Here is a 27948-nt window from a genome sequence, read left to right as displayed (position 1 = left end):
TCCATTTGACTTTGTATTGTCTCAGAGGAAGTCCACCCACACCTCCACTTCCACAAACTGCTGGGAGTTGCCTCGCTCTGCCTCACAGTGAGAATTCTCCTCCTGCTTCACGTTGCCTCCATCAATGTGAAGGTCCGATTTTGGAGTTGAATCTTCATCTTCACATTTTACCTTCACTTCTTCACTCTTCACCATCACTTCTTCACATTTCACCTCCTCATATTTCACCTCGATACCTTTAAAAGTGTCCAAGCTGGGATTTTCTTCCGGTTCTTGTTTCATGAGGGATGGGCTAATTGCGGCACTTTGACTTTCACAAGCTGATTTCAGACTCCACTCCTTGTGGATATTCTGATGCTTGTGTGTTCTCTGGTGTTTTTGAAGAATTTGTTTACGTGCAAACGCCGTCCCGCACAGAGTGCACCTGAAGGGTTTCTCTCCTGTGTGTGTTCTCTGGTGTACATGAAGAATTGATGAACGTGCAAACGCCTTCCCGCACAGAGTGCACCTGAAGGGTTTCTCTCCCGTGTGTGTTCTCTGGTGTACTACAAAAGCAGATGAATGTTTAAACGCCTTCCCACACACACTGCACCTGAAGGGTTTCTCTCCCGTGTGTGTTCTCTGGTGTTCTACAAGAGTAATTGAATGTGCAAACGCCTTCCCACACACACTGCACTTGAAGGGTTTCTCTCCCGTGTGTGTTCTCTGGTGTTGTACAAGATTAGATGAAACTGAAAACGTCTTCCCACATACACTGCACCTGAAGGGTTTCTCTCCCGTGTGTGTCCTCTGGTTTCTTTGAAGATGTGGTGACTGTGCAAACCCCTTCCCACACACACTGCACTTGAAGGGTTTCTCTCCCGTGTGTGTTCTCTGGTGTGTTACAAGAGCAGATGAATATAAAAATGCCTTCCCACCCACACTGCACTTGAAGGGGTTCTCTCCCGTGTGTGTTCTCTGGTGTTCTACAAGAACAGATGACTGTGCAAACGCCTTCCCACACACACTGCACTTGAAAGGTTTCTCTCCCATGTGTGTTCTCTGGTGTAAATGACGATTTGATGAACATGCAAACCCCTTCCCACACACACTGCACTTGAAGGGTTTATCTCCCGTGTGTGTTCTCTGGTGTTCTACAAAAGTAGATGAACGTGCAAACGCCTTCCCACACACACTGCACTTGAAGGGTTTCTCTCCCGTGTGTGTTCTCTGGTGTTCTACAAGAGCAGATGACTGTACAAACGCCTTCTCACACACACTGCACTTGAAGGGTTTCTCTCCCGTGTGTGTTCTCTGGTGTTCTACAAGAGTATATGAACGTGCAAACGCCTTTCCACACACACTGCACTTGAAGGGTTTCTCTCCTGTGTGAGTTCTCTGGTGCTGTGTAAAATGTTCAGGACGATCCGTGCTGTATGCACACCGGTCACATTGTTGCCTTTTTGCACCGAGTCGCGCCGAGCATCTTTGCTCCATCAGACCAATTTTGCAGAGGAAGCGACAGCTGCAGACAGAAAAAAATAATATCCACACCATCTACACATCAGTATCGAGGCATAGAGGAATGCATATATATAGTCACACGTGACTTACACATCTATAGTTATTCATATTTTATGATATAGGCAAAAACGTGTCCCAAATTCATCACGCGAGCTGTTATGGCACACAATGAGAGGGCAAATGGTCATAAACATGCCTGGAAGCGCTCGTATCTTCAAAATGAATGTTAACCCAAAACTCCGAGCACACAATTTAGGCTGTCTGGCTTCAAAAGGAATATTTATGAAAGCTAAATTCAGCTGACATAGCAAAGGGTGTTGAAAAAAATTACTATTTGTGTTATGCAGATATGCATAAATTAATGTTCAATCACAACTTAGAGGTGTGAAGCCAGACACAGATGTCCTTGAATGGAGGGATGAACAGTTCCGACGTCAGCTGCACGTGTGCTGTGATAACTTCCTGACTCCATTCTTATAAAGACTTCCAGAGGAAAACTAAAATAAACTACTGTTTTGATATAACCTCCCTGCTCAATAGCATTAATAGACTTTACTGCAAATACAAACTTGACACTGTCACACACTCAGAGGCGGAGCCAGGATTTCAGGTAGGGGTCGCAACCCCTCCAGCAATGAAAAATGATAGGAGTTGTTAGTAAGGACTTGTCCCTTGCTTTTTATTCGACGCGTGTGATCGGCATTGCGCTCGCTGAAGGTGATGCCTTCAGGGAAGTCGTGTACTGTATACGCCACTTCGCACAATTCTGCGAGTGGTTTGTAACTGCTTTGCCGTTACTTATGTTGTCCTCTCATAGAGTCCCTGAAATGTAATAATTTCCCACACGATGGCACTGGGGGTCGCAAAATGCCGATTTATCTATATATATAAAATCGTGAATGTCTGTCTGTCCGTCTGTGTGTGTGTGTGTGTGTGGATTTCGGACCATACGCACTTTCATTGGACGGCGGTTGCCCCTGGCAACGGATAGCGACGCCTTCGCCGCTTTCATTGGACCTGGCAACGGCTAGCGACGCCTTCGCCAAGGGCTGCAGTTTCATTGGACGGCGGTTGCCCCTGCCAACGGCTAGCCACGCCTTCGCCACTTTCATAGGCTCCGTAAATAATTAAATAATAGCCATTACACAGTATTGTTGGAGCGCTGAGGGGGGGGGGAAGGCACGCCACCCGTACCCTGCCTCTGCCGGGTGGACAATTTTGGCAAGGCCGCAGGCTCTGCACGCTACTAGGCCTCGACACCCACCACGCCACTCTGAGGTAAATTAATCAAAGTTTTTCCTACTCTTTACTCCACCCCCACCACAATGTGTGCAATTTATATTACTTTTAAACCCAACGCGCCAACAATCGATTACTTAAATGTTCACTGTACAAATAGTCACTAAGCTGGGTCAGCGTACTGCCAGTCTATCATGTACACTGTAGCCTGCTTATTAAGCTCGGTGAGCGTACTGCCACTCTATCATGTACACTCTAGCCTGCTTATGAAGCTGACTGCGTGTACTGGCAGTCTATAATGTGGACTGTAGCCTGGTTATTATAATCGATTCTTTATATGTTCTTTGTACAAATAGTCATTAAACTGGTTGAGCGACCCCAGTTCGATTCCAACTCACGCCCACCACCGCTGACGATTATTTGAAACGGACCTGGCCCTCCCCTAGGTCCACTCGGCCTCAAACGCGTAACTGCTGTCGTGTGTGAACATCGTCACTGGGGAGACAAAGGCAGCCGGGCATCGTGGATCCAAGTCCCGGGCGAAGCAGGGTCATGTGTATGTGTGTATGTGTTTATGTGTATGTCTGTGTGTCTGTATGTATGTGTGTATGTATGTGTTTGTGTGTATGTGTGTGTGTCTATGTATGTGTGTATGTGTTTCTGTGTATGTCTGCGTGTCTGTATGTATGTGTGTATGTACGTGTGTGCATGTGTTTGTGTGTATGTATGTGTGTGTCTATGTATGTGTGTGTATGTGTTTCTGTGCATGTATGTGTGTATGTATGTGTGTTATGTGTCTGTCTGTGTGTCTGCATGTATGTGTGTGTGTATTGTGTATGTGTTTGCATGTGTTTGTGTGTTTACGCTCGCATTACACAAATGTGTTGCAGGTCTAAGGCATTCCTCGCGCAGAATTGCTGCTTTATTATTTCAGTCGTTTACTGCCGTACGCACCCTGAAAGTCGTGTGTGTCTGCAGCAAGCGCGTGTATGTGTACCTATGGACGCGCGCGCGTGTGTTGTGTAGGGGGAAAGGTAGTGTAGTGATTAGCGTGCTGTCTGTGTCTGTGTGTCTGTGTGTGTGTGTCTGTGTGTGTGCGTGTGTGGTGTGTGGGGAGCGGTAGTGTAGTGGTTAGCGTGCTGTCTGTGTGTCTGTGTGTGTGTGTCTGTCTGTGTCTGTCTGTGTGTGTCTGCGTGTGTCTGTGTGTGTGTCTGTGTGTGTGTCTGTGTGTGTGCGTGTGTGGTGTGTGGGGAGCGGTAGTGTAGTGGTTAGCGTGCTGTCTGTGTGTGTGTCTCTGTCTGTGTGTGTCTGCGTGTGTCTGTGTGTGTGTCTGTGTGTGTGTCTGTGCGTGTGTCTGTGCGTGTGTGGTGTGTGACGAGCGGTGGGTGTAGTGCTTAACGCTACGCTGCGCTACAAACCCGGCGAACCGAGTTCGATTCCCGCTCACGGCCACCACCGGTGACGATTATTTGAACCTCCCCTAGGTCGACTCAGCCTCAAACGAGTAACTGGTGTGACGTATTAACATCGCCACTGGGGAGACAAAGGCGGCCGGCCGTGGTGGATACAAGTCCCGGGCGAAGCCGGGTAGTACAGCTAGTCTATATATATATAAAAGGGAAATGTGTGGATACGTGTCTGTTCGAAATGTTTAGCATACTTCCCAACATGCCACACACTTGAAATTTTGCATGTGGGTAGGTTCCAAACTGTACACAATGCAAAAAGTATAAAAATAGACTTTTGTATTTTAGGGGGGGGGGGGGGAATGACCATGAAGTGTGTGGCGTCAACCCGCATCACACCTGAGTTAAGCGGTCTGCAAAGCTGTCTGGAATTTCTAAGTGAACGCGACTTTTCAGCTCGCCACGTCATTCCCTTCCCAAGTGGCCAAAATCGACCTTGCGTAGAAGTGGATTAAGGTTGAATTTCCTTCAGTGAAAACATCCGATTTAGGTAACTTGATTTGTTTCAGCTTTTTTCTTTCTTGCAAGCATCAATTTTTTTCTGGGTGTTTCAGTGAAATATGAGGGAATATGAAATTTATCCAAGACAAGAATCCAAGTCCCGGGCGAAGCCGGGTAGTGAAGCTATTTAATAATAAACCCCAATGATCCCATCGAAATTAAGGATTTCTATCGGATCGTGGGGGGGGGGGGGGGCACGTGCCACCCCACCCCCACTGGCTCCACCACTGTCACACACTGGCATGGTTCACAGGTGGTGGTGTGTCCAGACTCACGCCTGGCCACCTTCACCTGCTCAGTATTAATGCTTCCTCACTCCACCAAGTAATTCATTGAGGATCAATCAACACAGCCGAGGCTGCGTGTCTCTCCCTCTCTCCCCGTGGTTGCATTGATTTCCTTCCCAATCGCCGGGTTTCCCCTCCACATGTAGAAAGTGAACACCACCACGCGTCCAGAGTGAACACCGCCACGCGTCTAGAGTGACCACCGCCACGCGTCTAGAGTGACCACCGTCACGCGTCTAGAGTGAACACCGCCACGCTTCTGAATACAAGAGCGGTACAGCAGCTCAAGCGGGCGTGGCCTGGTAAAAAATGAAAAAAAACTGTGAATATTGAAAATAAAATAAAGTTACAAAGTAGCGAGCCAGGTGAAGAGAAATTAAAACTTAAGCAAGATACTCTGGTTCTTTCAATAAAGTGATGTAGAAAAAAAATTTAAATAGCATATGATGTTCCGATTGCAACACAAGCAATCATCATCAGGTACAAATGAAAGAGAAAACAAACCTAGGAAACTTAGAAATGTAATGCAATACAACACAGAGTCGGCTAACATAAGTCAACACCCCACATGGTTGATTATTGATTATGTTCTTCCAAAGATTGCTCAATTTGAGAGAGAGACAAAACACAGACACGGAGACACATAGAGAGAGATGACACAGAGACACACACATAGACACACAGAGAGAGATGACACAGAGACACACAGAGAGAAACACACACAGAGACACACAGAGAGAGACACACACACATAGACACAGAGAGAGATGACAGAGACGCACAGAGACACACATAGGCACACAGAGAAACAACGCCTCTGTGTATTGTATTACATTGCTATGTTTTTTTCTTTTTTACCTTTTCTTGTTTCATAGTGTGTAATGGCAGAGATTAGGGATTCATAAAGTACAACGCAATCATATAAACAGAAACCTATGCATTGTTATATGAAGACAAGTCCAGATTTTGTGGCCGAGGTTTAGCAAATTGTTTTTATTAACATAGCATCGCAATTATTAGTAAAAATATATATTTTTATAGCAATATATTGGGGGGGACATTTTGAGCAAATTTAATTATTATAACATATTATAATTATTATAACATATCATTATTATAACATATTATAATTATTATAACATATTATAATTATTACAACATATTATAATTATTACAACATATTATAATTAGGGCCTTGTGTCAATGAGAGATTTGGAGGCTTGGTGACTGCACTTAATCAAACAAACTTCGTAACATTTGAAATGTAATGCAATACAACACAGAGAGTCGGTCAACACACAATGAACGCATAGACTGGCTGATTGCGTTCTTCCACAGATTGCTAAACTAAGCGAGAGAATTGAAGCAAACGCGATCAGCCGAGGGCAGGAGGCAAGGCCCCGCGTTGTAAAGTTCCAACCTGGACATCGCTTCCATGCTCGCTGCTACTCAATTGACATCCCAACGAGAGAGAGAGCGAGGCTCTACCTCGGTAAACAACAACAACCACCACATCCACAACCACCACCACATCCACAACCACCACCACATCCACAACCACCACCACCGCAACAACCACCGCAACCACCACCGCAACCACCACCGCAACCACCACCACCGCCGCAACCACCGCCGCAACCACCGCCGCAACCACCACCACAACCAACGCCACAACCAACTCCACAACCACCGCAACCACCACAACCACCACCGCAACCACCACCGCAACCACCACCACCACCACCGCCGCAACCACCACAATCACCACCACAACAACCACCGCAACCACCACCGCAACAACCACCACCACAACAACCACCACCACCGCCGCAACCACCACAACAACCACCACAACAACCACCACCACAACAACCACCACCACCGCCGCAACCACCACCACCACCGCAACCACCACCACCACCGCAACCACCACCACCACCGCAACCACCACCACCACCGCAACCACCACCACCGCAACCACCACCGCAACCACCACCACCGCAACCACCACCGCAACCAACACAACCACCACCGCAACCACCACCACAACAACCACCACAACAACCACCACCACCGCCGCAAACACCACCACAACAACAACCCCAACAACCACCACAACCGCGATGATAATTTCTCACCTCGGATTTCAGTTCACGGGCGGAGCGGCAACTTCCTGGTCCCTCGCGACGTCACGCGGCAGCAGGTGACATGACGTCACTTGCGGGGTACGATGACACTCCCCTCCCACAATGAGCGGCTCTCAACTCGCGACGGCTTTCACGAATACATTATGTTAATGAGCCGCCAGTTACCGGCCGAGCGGAGATGACGTCACGCTCAAGAGTGCGGTGGTGGGGGGTGGGTGACATGACGTCACTAGCAGGGCACACCTCCCCCTGGCGTTTGACGCCGATGAGGTCACGCTGAGCGGTGACGTCAGAGGGCGGGGTCGGAGTTCAAGTTTGTTGACAGAAGGGGAGCGGCAGTGTCGTGGTGAGCGCTGCGCTCCGCACCGACCAGCCGAGTTCCATTCCCGCTCGTGGCCAACACTGCCAGTGACGACTTTCTGAACCGGTCCTGAGCCTCCCCAACGTCGACTCAGCCTCAACATCGCCACTGGGGAGACAAAGGCGGCCGGGCGTGGTGCTGGCCACCCACCCCCTCGTGTGCCGTCCCACCCTTAATAGGTGCTCGCTAACAGCACTTGCTCCTAGAGTCTGTTGCCTCCCTATCGCCGGAACCACTCCATGTCTGCAGATGTGGCTCATGTCAGGCAGAGATTGCAACCAGGTGGTCCGTTGTCAACAGGTGCAATCACAAGAGCGGCGTCGGCCCAGCTGCAGACTCACGACTTGATGGATCTTGGGAGGGAAGATGAGCTGCTGGATGTCGGTGGCAGCAATGGAAGCCAGGACAGCAACCTTGACATTGCCGCAGGTAGCACAAGTTATACTGGTTGGAACCTCCTGGTTACACCAGCCCACAGGGGATAATTGTGTCCGTCCGTCCGTCGTGCAGGGAGGGGCTGGGTGGGGATAGAGGGGCTGGGTGGGGAAGGTGGGGAGGGGCTGGGTGGAGAGGGAGGGGCTGGGTGGGAAGGGAGGGGCTGGGTGGGGTGGGGAAGGGCTGGGTGGAGAGGGTGGGGCTGGATGGGAGGGGTGGGGCTGGGAGGGGCTGGGTGGGGAGGGGAGGGTGGGGAGGGACTGGGTGGGGGGTGGGAGGGGTGGGGCTGGGTGGGGAGTGGCTGATCACCCCGTGGTGCCCTTATGATCGTGTGCTTCTATACAGCTATCATTCAGTCCATCCTCACCTCCTCCATCACCGTCTGGTACGCTGCTGCAACTGCCAAGGACAAGAGCAGACTGCAGCGTATCATCCGCACTGCTCAGAAGGTGATTGGCTGTAATCTACCAAACCCTTGAGGACCTGCACACTTTGAGGACCCTGAAGCGAGTGAGGAAGATTGCGGACGATTCCTCGCACCCTGGATACTCTCTGTTCCAGCTACTCCCCTCCGGCAGAAGGCTGCGGTCCATCAAGACCAAAACCTCACGTCATAAAAACAGTTTTTTCCCATCTGCTGTTGGCCTCCTCAACAAGGCCAAGGGCTTAAAATGACTTTTACACTTAAAATGACTGTTACACTTACTATAACATTTTATCTACATAATAACACCTTTCCATACTTACAACGTGTAATCTTATTTGTATTTTTGTATTTTAAGATTGCTTAATACGGCTAATTAACATTTTACATTCGCATTTTATAAGGTCTACTTATTCATAATTTTAAAGATTTTAGCCCTTTGGTATTACTTATACTTTGTAACGTTAGTATAGTTAGAGTGTATACCTTTTATATAAGTTAAGATTCCTACTTGTTCAATGTATGCACCGTCCCGCCATAGTGAATTCCTTGTTTGTGTAAACTTACATGGCGATTAAAACCGTTTCTGATTCTGATAAAACTCAATGTTTAACCTACTCACGCCGGCTTGGGCCCTCCCTCACAGTCAGGCATATTTGCGGAATACACCACGCCGCCGTTGACCCTGGCCATTGACCGAGCAACCCAACATTCCTACCAGCTCCCTCCGCAGGAATGTGTTTCTGTTCATTTCCCATCACAACAACGGCAACAATGAAATAACCTAAGAGTTAAATATTACCGCATGATGGAATAAATTCTCCTTGCACTAAGTGGAGTGGAATATACTGTTGCGTTGCACAATTTGTTGAATAAATTGTGATAGCCTTGTGACCTTTACAACTGACACACCGCCCCAAAAAAGACGTAAATTTTGATCTTGTTCAATGGTTATTAAAGGCCCGAACATTACAACTCTGTGTATGGTTTTTTGTGCGTTGATATGCAAATTCCTTTGTCAAGGCGCTCTCCTCCTCTAACCCAGCTTAAATATACGCTGCCAAGCTTGGTGGTGTTCATTCAGACGCTGTCTTTCCGACAGCCCTGTTCTTTACCTGAGGACGGCTGCTTGCATTGTGGCCGAAACGTCGTGAGAATTGTATTTTATTATGTTTTATTTTCATTATTTTATTATTTCCCTTCTACGTGACTTTACCGAAAGAACCAAGAAGATGAATCCCTGCAGTCACGAAAGCTTTAAATCGAAATCTTTAGAAATAGTTTTAAACAATCCAGGACACTTTGCTTTTATGGAAACATTACAACTGTGATTGTATTTGTTTGGAATGCCCCAGCGGCAGTCGAGGTTTTTGGCAATGATCTGCAGGGATGGTGCGTTTCCGTTCCTAGCCGCGAGGGCATATCCTTGTTACTGCGCCGTCTGTTAGCGTTGGTTCACGTTTGGAGCAGTGAGGAATCCCGCTTATCTTGCTTATGTTGTTGAGTTGCGTCGGCAATAAACCCAAAGGGCAACCTTACCCTGTAAATACAGTAAACCATATAGTAAACCACTGTAGTCTTCGTTCCTGCAATGAATGAATAACAAAGCTACACCAACTCTCTCCCGAAGCCCTCTTCTGGCTAGCAGACCTCGACATTTTAATTTATCTCCTGAACATATTGCCAGATTTGGAGTAAATTGTAATATGGTGCCACCTAGTAGCGATACAGCTCAGACGAGTCTTTTAAGTAAACGGACGGCAAAGCTTAGTTATAGATTCATGTTCATCATCATTACACTGGTCAACAAAAAAAATTGTCCTGGACTTTTGCAGCTATTTTAGACTAATTTCAGGGTGCTGATTCCAAATCTGATCTCAGATTTGCTCTATCACATCTAATTTTATGCTATCGGCATACCCCATTTTCATTGATTTTACCCGAAATTAACTGTCACTTATGATTGCAAGTTGTTGCGAGTCAGTGACTGCTTTAGTGTTAAAATATGGTGCTGTATTTTTAGGATAGTATGTTTATAATATCATTGTATGGAGATATCCACATTTATTTAATATTTTTCTTCTGCAGTTTTTATTGAAAACAATATTTCATATCTCAAAAACCTGATGTGGTAGACAAAAGCTGATGCCAGATTTGGAATCAGCACCCAAAATTACCTTAAAACCGTTGGAATACCTTATGCCAGAAAAAGTGTGTTGACCAGTGTTATCAACCATAATTAAATCCAATGCTGGATGGAGGCCTCTCCAAGCTGTCATCATCAAATTTTCTTGCAATGCAACATTTCACGGAGCACCTGCATACGACCTGATTTCAGAGCTGTCCATCTTTGATCTTTAAAGGTGCATTTGAAATTGTTTTTATACTCCTACTGATGCTCCTGCTGTTGTAGAGTGACTCATGCAGCCAGCTATGGCGACAGGGTTTGGTGGAATATGTTTTTTAGTCGTTTATTGTGAAATTTCGGTCACAGTTCCTATGATCACTGTTACATTGCTTATGGCTTGATTTTGGTGATTTCGAAACTTTTTTGGTTTAACCATGTTTGTTTGTTGTAGTACGGAGTTAGAATGATGGCTTTAATCTAAGTTGTCTTGTGGTTGTTGTTTGACTTGCATCCCACTGGGATTTTTGCACAGCGTTGGTGTTTGGTGCTTTTTTCTGGAAGACTTTGCAGTTTTTCCCTGGATTTTTCTGTTTGCGCATAGTCACTTTGAGATGTTTTCTTGTTCATGTTTTTCTTTTTTATTTGTTGCGGTTGCACCCGATTCAAGAGCCGAATGGCTCACAGGGCTATACCAAATAAATGAAATGAAACTGTTAAGGCTATATGGGGGATCTTTCTGTTTGTGTTAGGTGCTCGCTAACAGCACTTGCCCCTACAGTCTGTCCAGGCTATACGGGGGATCTTTGTCTTAGGTGCTCACTAACAGCACTTGCCCCAACATTCTGTCCAGGCTATACGGGGGATCTTTGTCTTTGTGGCATGTAGCCGTGGGAGTTGAACGGGAGCCTGCTGCTACTGACAGTCGTTGACTCCGGTTGGGCAGACGCTGATAGACAGACACAGACAGACAAGACAGGCGGACAGACACAGACAAGAGGAATACAGAGACAGAGAAAGATACACAGAGACGGCATAGACACAGGCAGAGAGACACATGCGAACAGAGAGATGTTGGATCGAACACACTGAACTCGCTCCATTGAAAGTTTCCTCGATCTTTGCCCATTCCCGGGAGTCGTTCTAGTTTCTATTTATTTCATTGTGTGTGGTGTGTACATGTAAGCAATGTGGGATATCGATGTACACGGACATGAACAAGATCAGCAGAAAAGACGTCTTTCATACTCTTTGGTTCTTTCAGTAAAGGCACATCAATTAAAAAAAGTTTAATAAAAAAGATAAATCACGACGTTTCGATCGCAACACGAGCAGTCATCCTCAGGCGAAAACATCCAGACATTATCGCGGCAGAAGTCACGTGAGCTACGGCACGTGACAAAGATAAGGTGCCCCCCCTCCCCCCACCGTGGCTCGCCCCGCTCAGCTGAGCATTGTTTTAATGCGGTGGGCTCACGCGAAATTTATTTCTGTAAGACGAAGGTACTTTGAAAACCCACTGGCGATACTCGTTTATATAAGCTCACAACTTCATCTGTGACAAACGCTGCACTTTCCGTCGTTTTCATACATGGGGCGCTGCAAACCTACGCGCCCCCTGCATGAACGACGGAGGCGCAGGGACAGACGTTCGATCGCGTTGGAATCGATCTGCAGACGGCTGTCTTCTGGCACGGCCAGCTCTGTCACCTTTTCTCGATCCCGTGATCTCAACCAGGTGAAAGTCCGCATCGAACCGAATCCCCGGCAAAGCCATCTTCTTCACGACGAGAGAGAATTCACACGAAATGTTGTTTTCAATGAAGTCTTCCAGATGTAAAATGATATCAGCTTTTAATGAAGAAATACAATGATCAAATTCAAAACAATACAATTCAAAGTTGTTTCCTTTTAAAACTTCAAAAGGGAGCATCGGGTGCTGCGTGAATGCGTCGTTCGTGGACAATTTTTTCGTGACTTTCCTGGCCCAAGGCCGTAAATGGTTGAGGGGCACCGCAGGCGGTCAGGCTTGCTTCAACCCATGGTTGTGAACATCCAGACGTTAATCAGCAAGGACCATTTCTCGTCCTAATTCGACAAAATCTACGTCAACACGTAATACAAAATTATAATTCGTGTTGTAGAGAATGTATCTCCTCTACGTGTAACTTTTTTGTGGTATGCCTTGTAACTGATGAATGATCCGAGTGTGCTCCCTATTTCAAAGACAATGAGTCGCTCCAGAGGGAGATGCTTCCTGAAAACACAAAAATACCCTTTGACCTGTATCACAAGAACAATGAGCCTCACCTGAGTTATCTGTACATGTTACTTCCAAAACACAACAAGCTAATTAAAAAATATACGCACCGTCTGCTTAACAGTGTATGTACAACATACTAATGCACCATTCAAAACGATTCGGCCATTGCATGCTGGCATCTGGGTCAAAATTTAGCAAAATCTAAACATTACCTACAAACTCCACAACTGAGATGCCACATCAACCATCGCCCCCTACTGACAGGCTCTTGTCCACATGCAGGCTGGTGCAGGGCCACCACCTTGTGCCACACAGGGGCAGCTGCTACTTGAGGATGCTCTTCGAGTGTTTGAAACGAGATACGATACAAAACTCCGAGTTGCCGAGACGATTAAGCAAGCACCATATAAATGCAATTCATAACATAGTGAATGAATGCTTGGGAGCTAATTGGCTCCCGCTCCTGGTTAGAGATCTACCCAACACACAGGTCCACAAAGACTGGCCGCTGTTACCCTGCAGGTTGAACCTAGGAACCGAGTGTTCAACTTTCACATTCTTGTCATTAAAGGCCTGTGACAAAGGTGCATCTATTGGAGCGACATCGTCTCAAGCTTACACATCTACCGGGTCTCCATTTGACTTTGTATTGTCTCGGAGGAAGTCCACCCAAACCTCCACCTCCACAAACTGCTGGGAGTTGCCTCGCTCTGCCTCAGAGTCAGAATTCTCCTCCTGCTTCACGTTGCCTCCATCGATGTGAAGGTCCGATTTTGGAGTTGAATCTTCATCTTCACATTTTACCTTCACTTCTTCACTCTTCACAATCACTTCACTCTTCACCATCACTTCTTCACATTTCACCTCGATACCTTTAAAAGTGTCCAAGCTGGGATTTTCTTCCGGTTCTTGTTTGATGAGGGATGGGCTCATTGCGGCACTTTGACTTTCACAAGCTGATTTCAGACTCCACTCCTTGTGGATCTTCTGATGCTTGTGTGTTCTCTGGTGTTTTTGAAGATGTGATGACTGTGCAAACGACTTCTCACACACACCGCACTTGAAGGGTTTCTCTCCCGTGTGTGTTCTCTGGTGTTTTACAAGAGTAGATGAATGTGCAAATGCCTTCCCACACACACTGCATTTGAAGGGTTTCTCTCCCGTGTGCGTTCTCTGGTGTTCTACAAGAGTAGATGAATGTGCAAACGCCTTCCCACACACACTGCACTTGAAGGGTTTCTCTCCTGTGTGTGTTCTCTGGTGTACATGAAGAGAAGATGAATCTGCAAACGCCTTCCCACACACACTGCACTTGAAAGGTTTCTCTCCTGTGTGAGTTCGCTGGTGCTGTGTCAAATGTCCAGGACGATCCGTGCTGTATGCACACCGGTCGCATTGATGCCTTTTTGCACCGAGCCGCGCCGAGTGCCTTTGCTCCATCAGACCAATTCTGCAGAGGAAGCAACAGCTGCAGACAGAAAAAAAGAATATCCACCCCATCTACACGTCAGTATCGAGGCACAGAGGAATGCATATACACAGTCACACGTGACTTACACGTCTATACTTATTCATATATTCATGATATAGTAAAAAACGTGTCCCTAATTCATCACACGGGCTGTTATGGCACACAATGAGAGGGCAAATGGTCATAAACATGCCTGGAAGCCCTCCTATCTTCAAAATGACTGTTAACCCAAAACTCCGAGCACACAATATCAGCTGTCTGGCTTCAAAGGGAATATTTATGAAAGCTAAATTCAGCTGACATAGCAAAGGGTGTTGAAAATAATACTATTTGTGTCATGCACAAATGTATAAATTAATGTTCAATCATAACTTAGAGCTGTGAAGCCAGGCACAGATGTCCTTGAATGCAGGGATGAGCAGTTCCGACTTCAGCTGCTGCACGTGTATTGTGATAACTTCCTGACTCCATTCTTACAAAGAGTTCCAGAGAAGAACTAAAATAAACTATTGTTTTGATATAACCTCCGTGCTCAATAGAGTTAATTGACTTTACTGCAAATACAAACTTGACATTGTCACACACTCAGAGGCGGAGCCAGGATTTTCAGGTAGGGGGGGCAACCCCTCCAGCAATGAAAAATGATAGGAGTGGTTAGTAAGGAGTTGTTAGTAAGGACAAGTCCCTTGCTTTTTATTCGACGCGTGTGATCGGCATCGCGCTCGCTGAAGGTGTTGAGGCCGATGAAGGCATTGGCTTCTCGGAGTTTCAATACATATCCGTGCGAAGAACGGGTACAACTGCTATCTTTAATATAAAGCAGAAATTACATCTGTTTGTGTGAAGCAGCAAAAACTCTCCAACGCTGAGCTCTGGCGTCATGAAATTTTCACAGCTTATGCTGTCTGGAATTTATAAGCGAACACAACTATTTTCAGCTCGCCATCTCATTCCCTTCCAGAGTTGCCAAAATCGACATTACGTAGAAGTGGGTTACGGTTGAATATCCTTGAGTGAAAACATCCGATTTAGGTAAATTGATGTGTTTCGGCTTTTTTCTTTCTTGCAAGCATACATTTTTTGCAGGGATTTTCAGTGAAATATGAGGGAAAATTAAATTTATCCAAGACAAGAATCCAAGTCCCGGGCAAAGCCGGGTCGTGAAGCTATTTAATAATAAACCCCAATGATTCCATATAAATTAGGGATTTCGATGGGATCGTTGGGGGGGGCACGTGCCGCCCCACCCCCACTGGCTCCACCACTGTCACGCACTGGCATGGTTCACAGGTGGTGGTGTGTCCAGACCCACGCCTGGCCACCTTCACCTGCTCAGTATTAATGCTTCCTCACTCCACCAAGCAATTCATTGAGGATCAATCAACACAGCCGAGGCTGCGGATCTCTCTCTCCCCGTGGTCACGTTGATTTCCTTCCCGATCCCCGGGTTTCCCCTCCACATGTAGAGAGTGACCACCGCCACGCGTCTAAAATGAACACCACCACGCGTCCAGAGTGAACACCGCCACGCGTCCAGAGTGAACACCGCCACGCGTCCAGAGTGAACACCGCCACGCGTCCAGATTGAACACCGCCACGCGTCTAGAGTGAACACCGCCACGCGTCCAGAGTGAACACCGCCACGCGTCTAGAGTGAACACAGCCACGCTGTTGACAAGCCCCACCTTGTTGTTGTTGTTGTGGGCAGGTCGCTTCTGAAAACAAGAGCGGTATAGCAGCTCAAGCGGGTGTGGCCTAGTAAAAAAAGAAAAAAAAACGTGTGAATATTTATAATATAACAAAGATACAAAGTAGCGAGCCAGATGAAAAGAAATTAAAACTTAAGCAAAATACGCTTTGGTTCTTTCGGTAAAGTCACGTAGAAATAAAATAATAATTAAATAATTGCATACGACCTTTCGATTGCAACACAAGCAATCATCATCTCCATATATATAAAAGGGAAATTTGTGAATATGTGTGTCTGTTCGAAATGTTTAGCATACTTCCCGTCATGCAACAAACTTGAAATTTGTCATGTGGGTAGTTTCCAAACTGTACACAATGGAAAAATTATGAAAATAGACTTTTGTTATTTTTCTTGTGGGGGGGGGGGGGGGGGGGGCGCAATAATGGATATATTTTGCACGGCAAGTGAGCGGTGATGTCACATCTGTGATGTCACCCGCATGCTGCAGCGTCACACACCCCCCCCACCCTCTGCGTTGGCCGTGCATTAATCCAAGACAAAAATCCAAGTCCCAGGCGAAGCCGGGTCGTAAAGCTAGTCAGGTACAAATTAAATAGGAAACAAACCTAGTAAACTTACACATACAATGCAATACAACACAGAGAGTCGGCTAACAACAGTCAACACCCTACCTGGTTGATTACGTTCTTCCAAAGATTGCTAAATTTGAGAGAGAGACAAAACACAGACCCGGAGACATACAGACAGACATAAGCAGAGAGAGATGACACAGAGACACACAGAGAGAGACACACATAGACACAGAGAGAGATGACACAGAGACACAGAGAGAGACACACATAGAAGACAGAGAGAGAGAGAACACAGAGACACACAGAGAGAGATAATTCTGAATTTGAAGCTTTCGTGACTGCAAGGATTCATAACAAAATTTAGTTATTTTCATTTATTATTATTTTAGTTTATTATTATTTTTTACCTACGTGACTTTACTGAAAAAACCTCAGAGTAGAGAGAGATAACACAGAGACACACAGAGAGAGACACACACACACATAGACACACAGAGAGATGAAACAGACACACAGAGACACACACATAGGCACACAAACAACGCCTTTCTGTCGAGGCCTTAAATAGAGAGAGGGGGTAGAGAGAGAGGGGGGGTAGAGAAATTAGCATGTCAATGCAAGGCCGTAGCCATGGAGTCAACATTGGGGGGGACCAAATTTTCCAGGGGGTCTGGGCCCCCCCCCCCCACCAGAAAAAAAAATCTAAATTTGAAAACTATTTTCCTGCCATTTCCTGATTTAAATATTTAAAAAGTTCACGAACACATGGGATGGAATTTTTTTTACTTGATACAATAATGTCTAATAGTGTATTGTAATACATTGCTCTGTTTTTTTCTTTTTTTACCTTTTCTTGTTTCATAGTATATAATGGCAGAGATAAGGGATTCATGAAGTACAACGCAATCATATAAACAGAAAAATCTATGCATTGTTATATGAAGACAAGTCCAGATTTCGTGGCCAAGGTTTAGCAAATTGTTTTTTTTTATTAACATAGCATCGCAATTATTACTTTTAAAGAAGATTTTTACAGCAATATATTGGGGGGCATATTTGATTATTATAATTATTATAACATAATTATTCTAACATATTATTAGAATTATAACATATTAAAAGTATTATAACATGTTACAATTATTATAACATATTATTCTAATTATAACATATTATAATTATTATAACATACTATTATAATTATAACATATACTTATAACATTATAAAAATTATAACATATTATAATTACGGCCTTGTGTCAATGAGAGATTTGGAGGTTTGGTGACTGCACAGAGAGAGAGAGAGAGCGCACTTAATCAAAACACACAAAGAGTCGGTCAACACACAACTAACGCATCGCCTGGCTGATTACGTTCTTCCACAGATTGCTAAAATAAGCGAGAGAATTGAAGCAAACGCGATCAGGCGAGGGCAGGAGGCAAGGCCCCGCGTTGTAAAGTTCCAACCTGGACATCGCTTCCATGCTCGCTGCTACTCAATTGACATCCCAACGAGAGAGAGAGCGAGGCTCTACCTCGGTACACAACCACCACCACAACCACCACCACCACAACCACAACAACCACCACCACAACAACCACCACCACAACAACCACCACCACCACAACAACAACCACCAAAACAACCACCACCACAACAACCACCACCACAACCACCACCACAACAACAACCACCACAACCACCACAACAACAACCACCACAACAACCACCACAACAACAACCACCACAACAACAACAACCACCACAACAACAACCACCACAACAACCACCACCACAACAACCACCACAACAACCACCACCACAACAACCACCACCACCACAACCACCACAACAAAACATCACCACAACCACCACCACCACAACAACCACCACACACCACAACCACCCACCACCACAACCACAACTACCACCACCACAACAACCACCACCACAACAACCACCACCACAACAACCACCACAACAACCACCACCACAACAACAACCACTACAACCACAACCACCACTACCACAACCACCACAACAACAACCACCACAAAAACAACCACCACAACAACAACCACCACCACAACAACCACCACAACAACAACTACCACAACCACCACCACAACAACCACAACAACAACCACCACAACCACCACCACAACAACCACCACAACCACCACCACAACCACAACAAAACATCACCACCACCACAACAACAACCATCACCACCACAACAACCACCACAACAACCACCACCACAACCACCACCACAACAACCACCTCAACAATCACCACAACAACCACCACCACCACAACAATCACCACAACCACCACCACCACAACCACCAAAGCGATGAGAATTTCTCACCTCGGATTTCAGTTCACGCACGATGCGGCAACTTGCTGTTACCTCACGACGCCACGTGGCAGCAGGCCGTGACGTCACTTCCGGGGTACAAGACACTCCCCTCCCACGAGCGGAGGGATGGGGCGCGCGTGCTGAACCCGTCGCAATAAACTCGCGACGGCTTTCACGAACAAATTATGTTAATGAGCCGCCAGTCACTGGGCCCAAATAAGGATTGGCACTGGAACAGATATCGGCAGCCGCCGAGCGGAGATGACGTCACGCTCAAAAGCACGATGGTCGGGGGTGGGTGACATGACGTCACTAGCGAGGAAGACCGATGAGGTCACGCTGAGCGGTGACGTCAGAGGGCGGGGTCAGAGTTCCAAGTTTGTTGACAGCCTCAAACGAGAACCTGGTGCGGTGTGTCAACATCGCCACTGGGGAGACAAAGGCGGCCGGGCGTGGTGCTGTCCACCCACCCCCTCGTGTGCCGTCCCACCCTTAATAGGTGCTCGCGAACAGCACTTGCCCTGACATTCTGTCCAGGGGTCTTTTGTGTTGGGAGCAAGTTTGAGTGGCGTGTAGCCGTGGGAGTTGAATGGGCGCCTGCTGCTACTGACAGTCGTTGACTCCGGTTGGACAGACGCTGATAGACAACAACAACCGCCATTCGCCACTAAGTGGCGGTGACGTCACCACGATGCTTGTGCCAGGCCAAGTGCACCTTGAGGCCACGTGAAGTGTCGAACGCCCGCTGGCAGGAGGTCACGGGGCAGACCCAGGTGCCACGGGTCGACTGACCGAGATGACCGAGATGACTGGCTGATGCACCACCTGTGCCCCCTACTGTACCAACTTGCTGTGCTTTAGCCACCCGGCGCTCCGCTCGTTGTTGTGAGCGTCGCTCCTCCGCCCTCCGTTGTTGTTGGAGGGCGACTGCCTCCAACTGCCCAGTAGCGTCCTTCACGAGCCTCCTCCACAGAGGCCGATCTTGACACTGCTGGTACCAGTCATCGGCAAGTCCACTCAGCTCCACGTCTTCCTGTACCACATCACTCCATCTCTTCTCCAGCCCGTGCCGCGCCCGTCTAGCCCCCTCGATCCGGCCGAACAAAAGCTGTTTAGGCATGCGGTGGCTGGGCATGCGGGCTACATGACCCAGCCAACGCAGCCTTGCCTGCCGGAGGAGCTCACTGATGGGACTTTGCCCAGATCTTTCAAGGATTTGTGAGCTCCTCACACAATCCTTGAAAGATCTGGGCAAAGTCCTTGGCGACTTCAACGCCAGAGTGGGCAGAGACTCGGAAACCTGGAAAGGCATACTTGGAAGGCACGGTGTGGGCAGCTGCAACGACAATGGACGCTTGTTACTTGAACTCTGTGCGGAACAGCAGCTTTCCATTACCAACACCATCTTCCAGCAGAAAGACAGTCTGAAAACAACCTGGATGCACCCTCGGTCAAAACATTGGCATCTCATAGACTACATCCTTGTGCGCCAGCGTGACCTAAAAGATGTCTTTCACACCAGGGTAATGCCCAGCGCCGAGTGTCACACAGACCACCGTCTTGTCCGCTGCAAACTCAGCTTTCACTTTAAACCCAGACCAAGAAACGGTGGCGCCCCGAGGAAGAAGCTCAAAGTCTGCAGCCTTCAGTCTGCCGTGGTCAAAGCAGCTTTCCAGAAAAGCCTACGATCTAGGCTAGAGGAACCGAGCTGCCTAGGAGACTCGCCTCCGATTCCTGAAGTGCTGTGGGACCGCATCAAAACTGTTGTTCTGCAAACATCTGAAGATACCCTCGGATTCTCCACGAAGAAAAACAGAGATTGGTTCGATGAGAACAACTTAGAAGTCCAGGAGCTGCTGTCAAAGAAGAGATCAGCACACCAGGCCCACCTGGCCCGACCATCCTGCCCGCACAAAAAAGCAGCCTTCCGCCTGGAATGCAGCACCATCCAGCGCAAGCTTCGAGAGATTCAGAACGAGTGGTGGACCAACCTCGCAGTAAAAACTCAGGTTTGCGCTGATACTGGCGACTACAGGGGATTCTACGAAGCCCTAAAAGCGGTATATGGCCCCTCGTACCAAATCCTGAGCCCCCTGCGGAGTGCAGACGGGAACAAACTGCTCACTGAAAAGGACTCAATCCTGAACCGCTGGTCTGAGCACTTCTACACGCTCTTCAATGCTAGCCGCTCAGTCCAAGAACCAGCGATTGACCGCATCCCACAACAACCAGTGAAAACCGAACTGGATGTGGCACCAACATTACAAGAGACTGAGGAAGCCATTAAACAGCTGAAGAGTGGTAAAGCTGCAGGAGTCGATGGCATCCCTCCTGAAGTATGGAAGAACGGAGGCCCAGCATTGCACACCAAACTCCATGAATTCTTCGTCTGCTGCTGGGAGCAGGGTAAACTCCCTCAAGATCTCAAAGATGCAGTCATCATCACCCTGTACAAGAACAAAGGGGAGAAATCAGACTGTTCCAATTATCGTGGCATAACACTTCTGTCCGTCGCCGGCAAAATCCTCGCAAGAGTACTGCTGAATAGACTGGTACCCGCAATAGCTGAAGATCACCTCCCAGAGACCTAGTGTGGCTTTAGAGCCAACCGGGGAACCACAGACATGGTGTTTGTCCTGAGGCAGATTCAGGAAAAGTGCCGGGAGCAAAACAAAGCACTGTACGTCACCTTTGTGGACCTGACAAAAGCGTTTGACACCGTGAGCAGGCAGGGACTTTGGAAAATCCTGGACAAGCTAGGCTGCCCACCGAAGTTCCTCACCATGATCGTCCAGCTTCATGAAGACCAGCTTGGACAAGTCAGACATAGCAACAATCTCTCGCAGCCCTTCCCTATTGCAAATGGCGTGAAACGGCTGTGTTCTTGCTCCCACGCTGTTCACCATTTTGTTCAGCATGATGCTCCAGCAGGTCACAGAGGACCTCGACGACGCTGATGGCGTATACATCAGTTTTCGTCTCGACGGGAGCGTGTTCAACCTGAGGCGTTTGCAGGCCCACACAAAGACCATGGAGCAACTGATCAGGGAGCTGCTTTTTGCTGACGATGCCGCCCTCCTTGCTCATACAGAGGCAGCTATGCAGCGAATTACGTCCTGTTTCGCGAAAACAGCTCAGATCTTCGGCCTTGAAGTCAGCCTGAGGAAGACTGAAGTTCTTCATCAGTCCGCACCCCAGGAGGAGCACCATCCACCAAGCATCTTCATTGAACAAACAGAACTGAAAGCTGTCCACCAGTTCAGCTACTTGGGGTGCGTCATCTCGTCTGACGCCAAGATCGACAACGAAGTCGACAACAGGCTGGCCAAGGCAAACAGTGCATTTGGCAGACTATACAAACGTGTCTGGAACAACAGAAACCTTAAAAGAGCCACAAAGGTCAACGTCTACAAAGCTGTTGTGCTGACCACTCTCCTGTATGGCGCTGAGTCATGGGTCACGTACCGTCGTCACCTGAGTCTCCTCGAGCGTTTCCATCAGCGCTGCCTCCACACAATCTTCAATATTCACTGGAGTGACTTCGTCGCCAACACTGAAGTCCTCAAGTCAGCGAAGGTCATCAGCATCGAGGCCATGGTCCTCAAGACACAGCTTCGTTGGGCAGGGCACATCGCCAGGATGGAGAACCACCGCTTGCCTAAGATTGTGCTGTATGGGGAACTGTCCTCTGGCCATCGCGACATAGGGGCACCACGAAAGCGATACAAAGACTCCCTGAAGAAGTCCCTCACTGCTTGCTGCATCGATCACCGTCAGTGGGCAACACAAGCAGCTGATCGCAACTCCTGGCGGCACACAGTCCACCAGGCCACCTCCTTCTTCGAAGATACCCGCAGGGCCCGTATGGAGGACAAAAGGAGAAGGAGGAAGAACCGTGATCCCTCAGCACCCATCTCAGATGAGACCTTCACTTGCAGCTGTTGTGGCAGGACCTGCCTGTCCCGCATAGGCCTCTTCAGCCACCAGCGTGCCTGCAGAAGACGTGGATGTCCTTCCTAGATCTTCGTTCGCGAAGCCAAGCCATGATGATGATGATGGTGATGGCTGGGCATGCGGGCTACATGACCCAGCCAACGCAGCCTTGCCTGCCGGAGGAGCTCACTGATGGGACTTTGCCCAGATCTTTCAAGGATTTGTGAGCTCCTCACACAATCCAGCCTGGTTAAACCCAGGATGGATCGTAGGCAGGCCAGCCTAAATGTTTCCAACCGGCGAAGATGCTCCACTAGGGGGGTCCACGTTTCGCAAGCGTAGAGAAGGGAGGGAATGACCGTGGCCGAGAAGACCTGAAGCTTCGTGCGGAGCGACAGACCAGGTAGCTTCCACACAGCGTTACGCAACCGATGAAAAGATATTGCCGCTCGACTGATTCGGAGTGAGACCTCTGCTGATAAACTGGAGCCGGTCATAAGCACACTGCCCAGGTATGGGAAACTCTCCACTCTCTCCACAACTGCCCCATCACCAATTGGGAGTTGTGGGGGTGGAGTGTCCGATGGTACAAAATACCCAGGCAGGTGCTTAGTTTTGGTGGGGCTGATGGTAAGGCCCCAACTCTTAGTGGCACGCTCCAGTCTCAGCAGCAGCGTCTCCAACTCCTCTTCTGAATGAGCAGCTATTACCAAATCATCGGCATACATAACGTGGTTGACCAATAGGGAGCCATCCCTTGATCGCACCCGGGCATCGATCAGCCTCCCATTATATCTGTACCAAATGGAAATTCCCCCGGTACAGCTATTGAAGGCTTCACGAACTACGCGGTCAAAATAGATGTTAAATAATGTGGGAGCCAGAGGACATCCCTGTCGCACCCCAAGGTGTACAGGGAAAGGCTCCGACTCCCGGCCACGTAGTTTTACCCGGGCCCGCTCACCATCATGAAGGTCCTTAATGATCGTGAGCAGAAGGTCAGGGACTCCGAAAGCACGAAGAACAACCCAGAGCCCAGTCCTACTGATGGTATCATAGGCCTTGACCAGGTCAATAAAGCAGAGATGTAGGTCTTTTTGGAATTCCCTACACCTCTGCTGTAGCAGACGGACAGAAAATATGGCATCTGTGCAGGACCGCCCTTTCCTGAAACCGCATTGGGGCTCCGCAAGCCTCTCCTCAGCGTGCCTAGCAAGGCGATGTTGAATAATCCTTGCCAGGACCTTACCCGGCACACTGAGGAGTGAGATTCCCCTGTAGTTGTTACAGTCGGTACGGTCCCCCTTCTTAAAGAGGGGGACCACCAGGGCATCCTTCCAGTCCTACGGAACCCGTCCAGTGGTCCAGACTGTTGTTATGATGTCATATAGGGCAGTCTGTGCACAAACGCCACCCTCCCTCAGCATTTCGCTTGGGAGATCATCTCTGCCCGGTGCCTTCCCTGGTCTCAGACTCCGGATCGCCCTCAGTACTTCCTCAACAGCTGGCACCTCAGCCAGCCACTCACAGGGGGTGACCTCTTCCAATATTTGAGGCACCGCAGCCTCAGCAGGGTTATCACCACTTTGTGCCATGATGTTTTCCTGGCTGAGAGAATTTCCCTCCCCCAGGACCTCGCAGAAATGCTCAGCAAATCTGCAAACCTGTTCCTGGGGGTCGGAGATTGGATCACCGTTTTTTCCTCTAATGATGGTAATAGGTGTGGCGCTGCAGGTTACTTTTTTGATGGAGTTAAATAGTGATTCGTGATCACGGGCCACTGAGGCAGACTCCATCTCCTCAGCAACCCGCGACCACCACCCATCCTTACAGCGCCTTACGGCTCTCCGAACTTCCGAGCGAAGGCTGCGGTAAACCTCCTCATTCTCCGACGTGGGATGCTGTAGGCGATTAGAGTGGGCCTGTCGCTTTTTCTCAATTAACCTGAACACCTCCTCTGTCAGCCAGGGTTTCTGGGGAGGTCTGGACCGCGTACCCAAAGCAGCCATTGCAGCTGCATGAGTCACAGTCTTAAACCTCGCCCATTTACCCTCGACATCAGGTGGAGTGGGGGACGATGCCAACCCCAGCTGCAAGCGATGATGAAATTCTCGCTTGCAACTTTCATCCGCTAACTGAGACCAGGCCACTTTTGGTTGGAATGGGATCCTGGGTGTACACCCACCACCGGAGTGGAAGAAAGGCAGGCGCATCTTACAGATGACTAGTCGATGGTCAGAGGGCAAATCAGCTCCACGGTAGGTCCTGGTGTCAAGGACATGGGCTCGCATTCGCTGGTCCGTCACTATGTAGTCCAGCAGATGTTCTTGCTTGGACCCGGCATGCATCCATGATGTTGTGTGGATGCGCCGATGCCGGAAGAGCGTGTTGGTAATTACAAGCCCATGGGCTGCACAAAAATCTAGCAGCCTCCTACCGTTATTATTGAGCTGATCTGGCCCATGCCTTCCAATCACTCCAGACCAGGTGCCAGCATCATGACCAACTCGGGCATTGAAGTCACCCAACAAGATGACTCTGTCCCGAGTGGCCACTTTAGCTAGCACCTGTGACAGGAGGTCATAGAAAGCGTCTGACTCATCGGCTTTGCTTGCATCCCTCCACGGATGTTCGTCTTCGGTGGGGGCATAAGTAACCACGACCACCACTCCTCGCCTCTGGTTGATGGGAAGGCGAGCCCAAAGTATCCTGGGGCTTACAGACACACACAGACAGACAGGACAGGCGGACAGACACAGACAAGAGGAACACAGAGAGAGAGACAGAGACGACATAGACACAGAGGCAAGCAGAGAGAGACACAGAGACGAACAGAGATACAGACGGGCAGAGAGATGTTGAATCGAACTCACTGAACTCGCTCCATTGAAAGAGATTCCTCGATCTTTGCCCATTCCCGAAAGTCGTTCTAGTTTTTATTTATTTCATTGTGTGGTGTGTAGTGTAAGCAATGTGGGATATCGATGTACACAGATATGAACAAGATCAGCAGACAAGACGTCTTTCATACTCTTTGGTTCTTTCAGTAAAGTCACGGAGGTAGAAAAAATAATAAACAAATCACGACGTTTCGATCGCAACATGAGCGGTCGTCCTCAGGCGAAAACATCCAGACATGAGGACTGCCTGGATGAAAACCAGTATGGAAGGGGCCCAGTGTGGGGCTGGCTATGCTAATGGCATAGTCCCGTGTATGTGTGTGATGTGAGGTCTCCTGGCAGCAGTCATTCTCCGCTGTAGTCCTGGCATCTGCTGCTCAGCTTCATTCCCCAGCTGTGGTCCCAGTGGCACCGTCTCTCTGGGGAACCGTGTGGGGTGTGTAGCGAGTATCACGGGGTGAGTGGGTAGTGTGGTGATAGTGGTCACGGTTGGCACCGATGCACGACCACCGCCACCACCCCTACTGGGCGGTGGACCTGCCACCACAAAGCAGCACGCGGCGGAGGAGTGAGGCGATCGCTCTCGCCACGCGAGCGAGGCTCCCTCGCTTCCTCTTCTTTTCGTGCATCTCCACCTGCACCTCTTCCGTTTTCTCCTCCGTCTCATCCTCCTCCATCCCCTCTTCTTCATCCTCCACCACCATCTTCTCCTCTACCTCCTCCTCCTCTTCCTGCGCCACCTCCATCTTCTCCATCTTCTCCTCCGCTAGCACCATCTCTTCCTCCTTCATCTCCTCCTCACCTTCCGGCACCACCATCTCCACCACCGTCTTCTCTTCCTCCTCCACCACCATTGTTTCCCCTTTGTCCGTCGTCTCCATGTCCTCCACCACGACCATCTGTTCATCATTTGTTGTCTCCTTGTCCTCCATCTCCGTATTGTCTTTCTCCTCTCCCTCCGTGTTCTCCTCCATTGTCACCATCACAATCTCGTCCTCCTTTGCCTTCTCTTCCTCCGTCTCTACTTCATCCTCCATCTCCTTCACCTCTTCCTTCGTCTCCTTCTCCACAACCTCTGTCTTCACTGCAAAGGCCTGGACGAGTGAGGAGGAGGGCTGAGCTGGCTCAGATCTGTGAAGAGACAACACGACACCGTTCTAGATTTGAAGCTTTCGTGACTGCAATGATTCATATTCTTAGGTTTTTTCGGTAAAGTCACGTAGGTAAAAAAACATTAAAAAGTAAAATAAAATAACATAAAAAATAAAAATCACGACGTTTCGGAGGCAACACAAGCTTCCGTCTTCAGGTGGAACCGTCACAGCCACGACAGCTGTATCAGGTAAATGAGAGATTGCAGAAGCTGCCACTTCGTTTATATAATGGTTGGAGAAGGTGGTGGGGCAAGGGCCGCATACTTTTATTAATATGGTAAGGTGAGGCTTAAGACTAAGAATAGACTGCATATTCTTAGTCTTGACTCAACCTGTAACTGGGAGACCACCACTAGACATGGTAAAACTGTGATGGTTGTCTGTCAAACACGACACCGTTCCACCTTGCTGCTACGGCAGACATCGCCATCTCCCCATCGTCCGTGGGTGGAATGTGTGGCGGATTAATTCGAGCTGAATAGAAACAGCAATAACGACATGGCCAGTGAGTGTGCTTAGTATTGGTGCTGTCATTCTCATGGCGCCAGGCTATCCTTGAGATAGGTGCAGCTGTGTCTCACACAGACTGCTGTAGTATCACAGTAGTGGGTGGCGTTGCTGTGCAAATTTAGCTGAATAATTTGAAGTGACATTTTTTTGGTTCTTTCGGTAAAGTCATATATATATATAAAATCGTTCATGTCTGTCTGTCTGTCTGTGTGTGTGTGTGTGGACTTTGGCCCATACGCACTTTCATTGGACGGCGGTTGCCCCTGGCAACGGCTAGCCACGCCTTCGCCGCTTTCATTGGACCTGGCAACGGCTAGCCACGCCTTCGCCAAGGGCTGCAGTTTCATTGGACGGCGGTTGCCCCTGCCAACGGCTAGCCACGCCTTCGCCACTTTCATAAGCTCCGTATTTAATTAAATAATAGCCATTACACAGTATTGTTGGAGCGCTAGGGGGGGGGGGAAGGAACGCCACCCGTACCCTGCCTCTTCCAAGCCGACAATTTTAGGCGAGGCCGCAGGCTTTGCACGCTACTAGGCCTCGACACCCACCACGCCACTCTGAGGTAAATTTATCAAAGTTT

The 27948-nt window shown here is 48.4% G+C and overlaps 1 protein-coding gene and 1 pseudogene across 1 annotated transcript in view; one reads left to right on the top strand and one right to left on the bottom strand.

Moving 5' to 3' along the window:
- Window positions 1-14471, bottom strand: part of LOC133361253 (zinc finger protein 91-like) — a 34657-nt pseudogene extending 20186 nt beyond the window's left edge.
- Window positions 1-27948, top strand: part of LOC133361338 (zinc finger protein 208-like) — a gene marked incomplete at both ends in the record, with an annotated part of 534864 nt that overhangs the window by 450042 nt on the left and 56874 nt on the right. The gene's annotated exons all lie outside the window — the stretch shown is intronic.

Source organism: Lethenteron reissneri, chromosome 72 (assembly GCF_015708825.2).
Source record: "Lethenteron reissneri isolate LAM-NWPU_2019-01 chromosome 72, ASM1570882v1, whole genome shotgun sequence".
Taxonomy (NCBI): Eukaryota; Metazoa; Chordata; class Hyperoartia; order Petromyzontiformes; family Petromyzontidae; genus Lethenteron; species Lethenteron reissneri.
The sequence above is the reverse complement of the archived record's forward strand: the minus strand, read 5'-3'. Positions and strand labels throughout refer to the sequence as shown.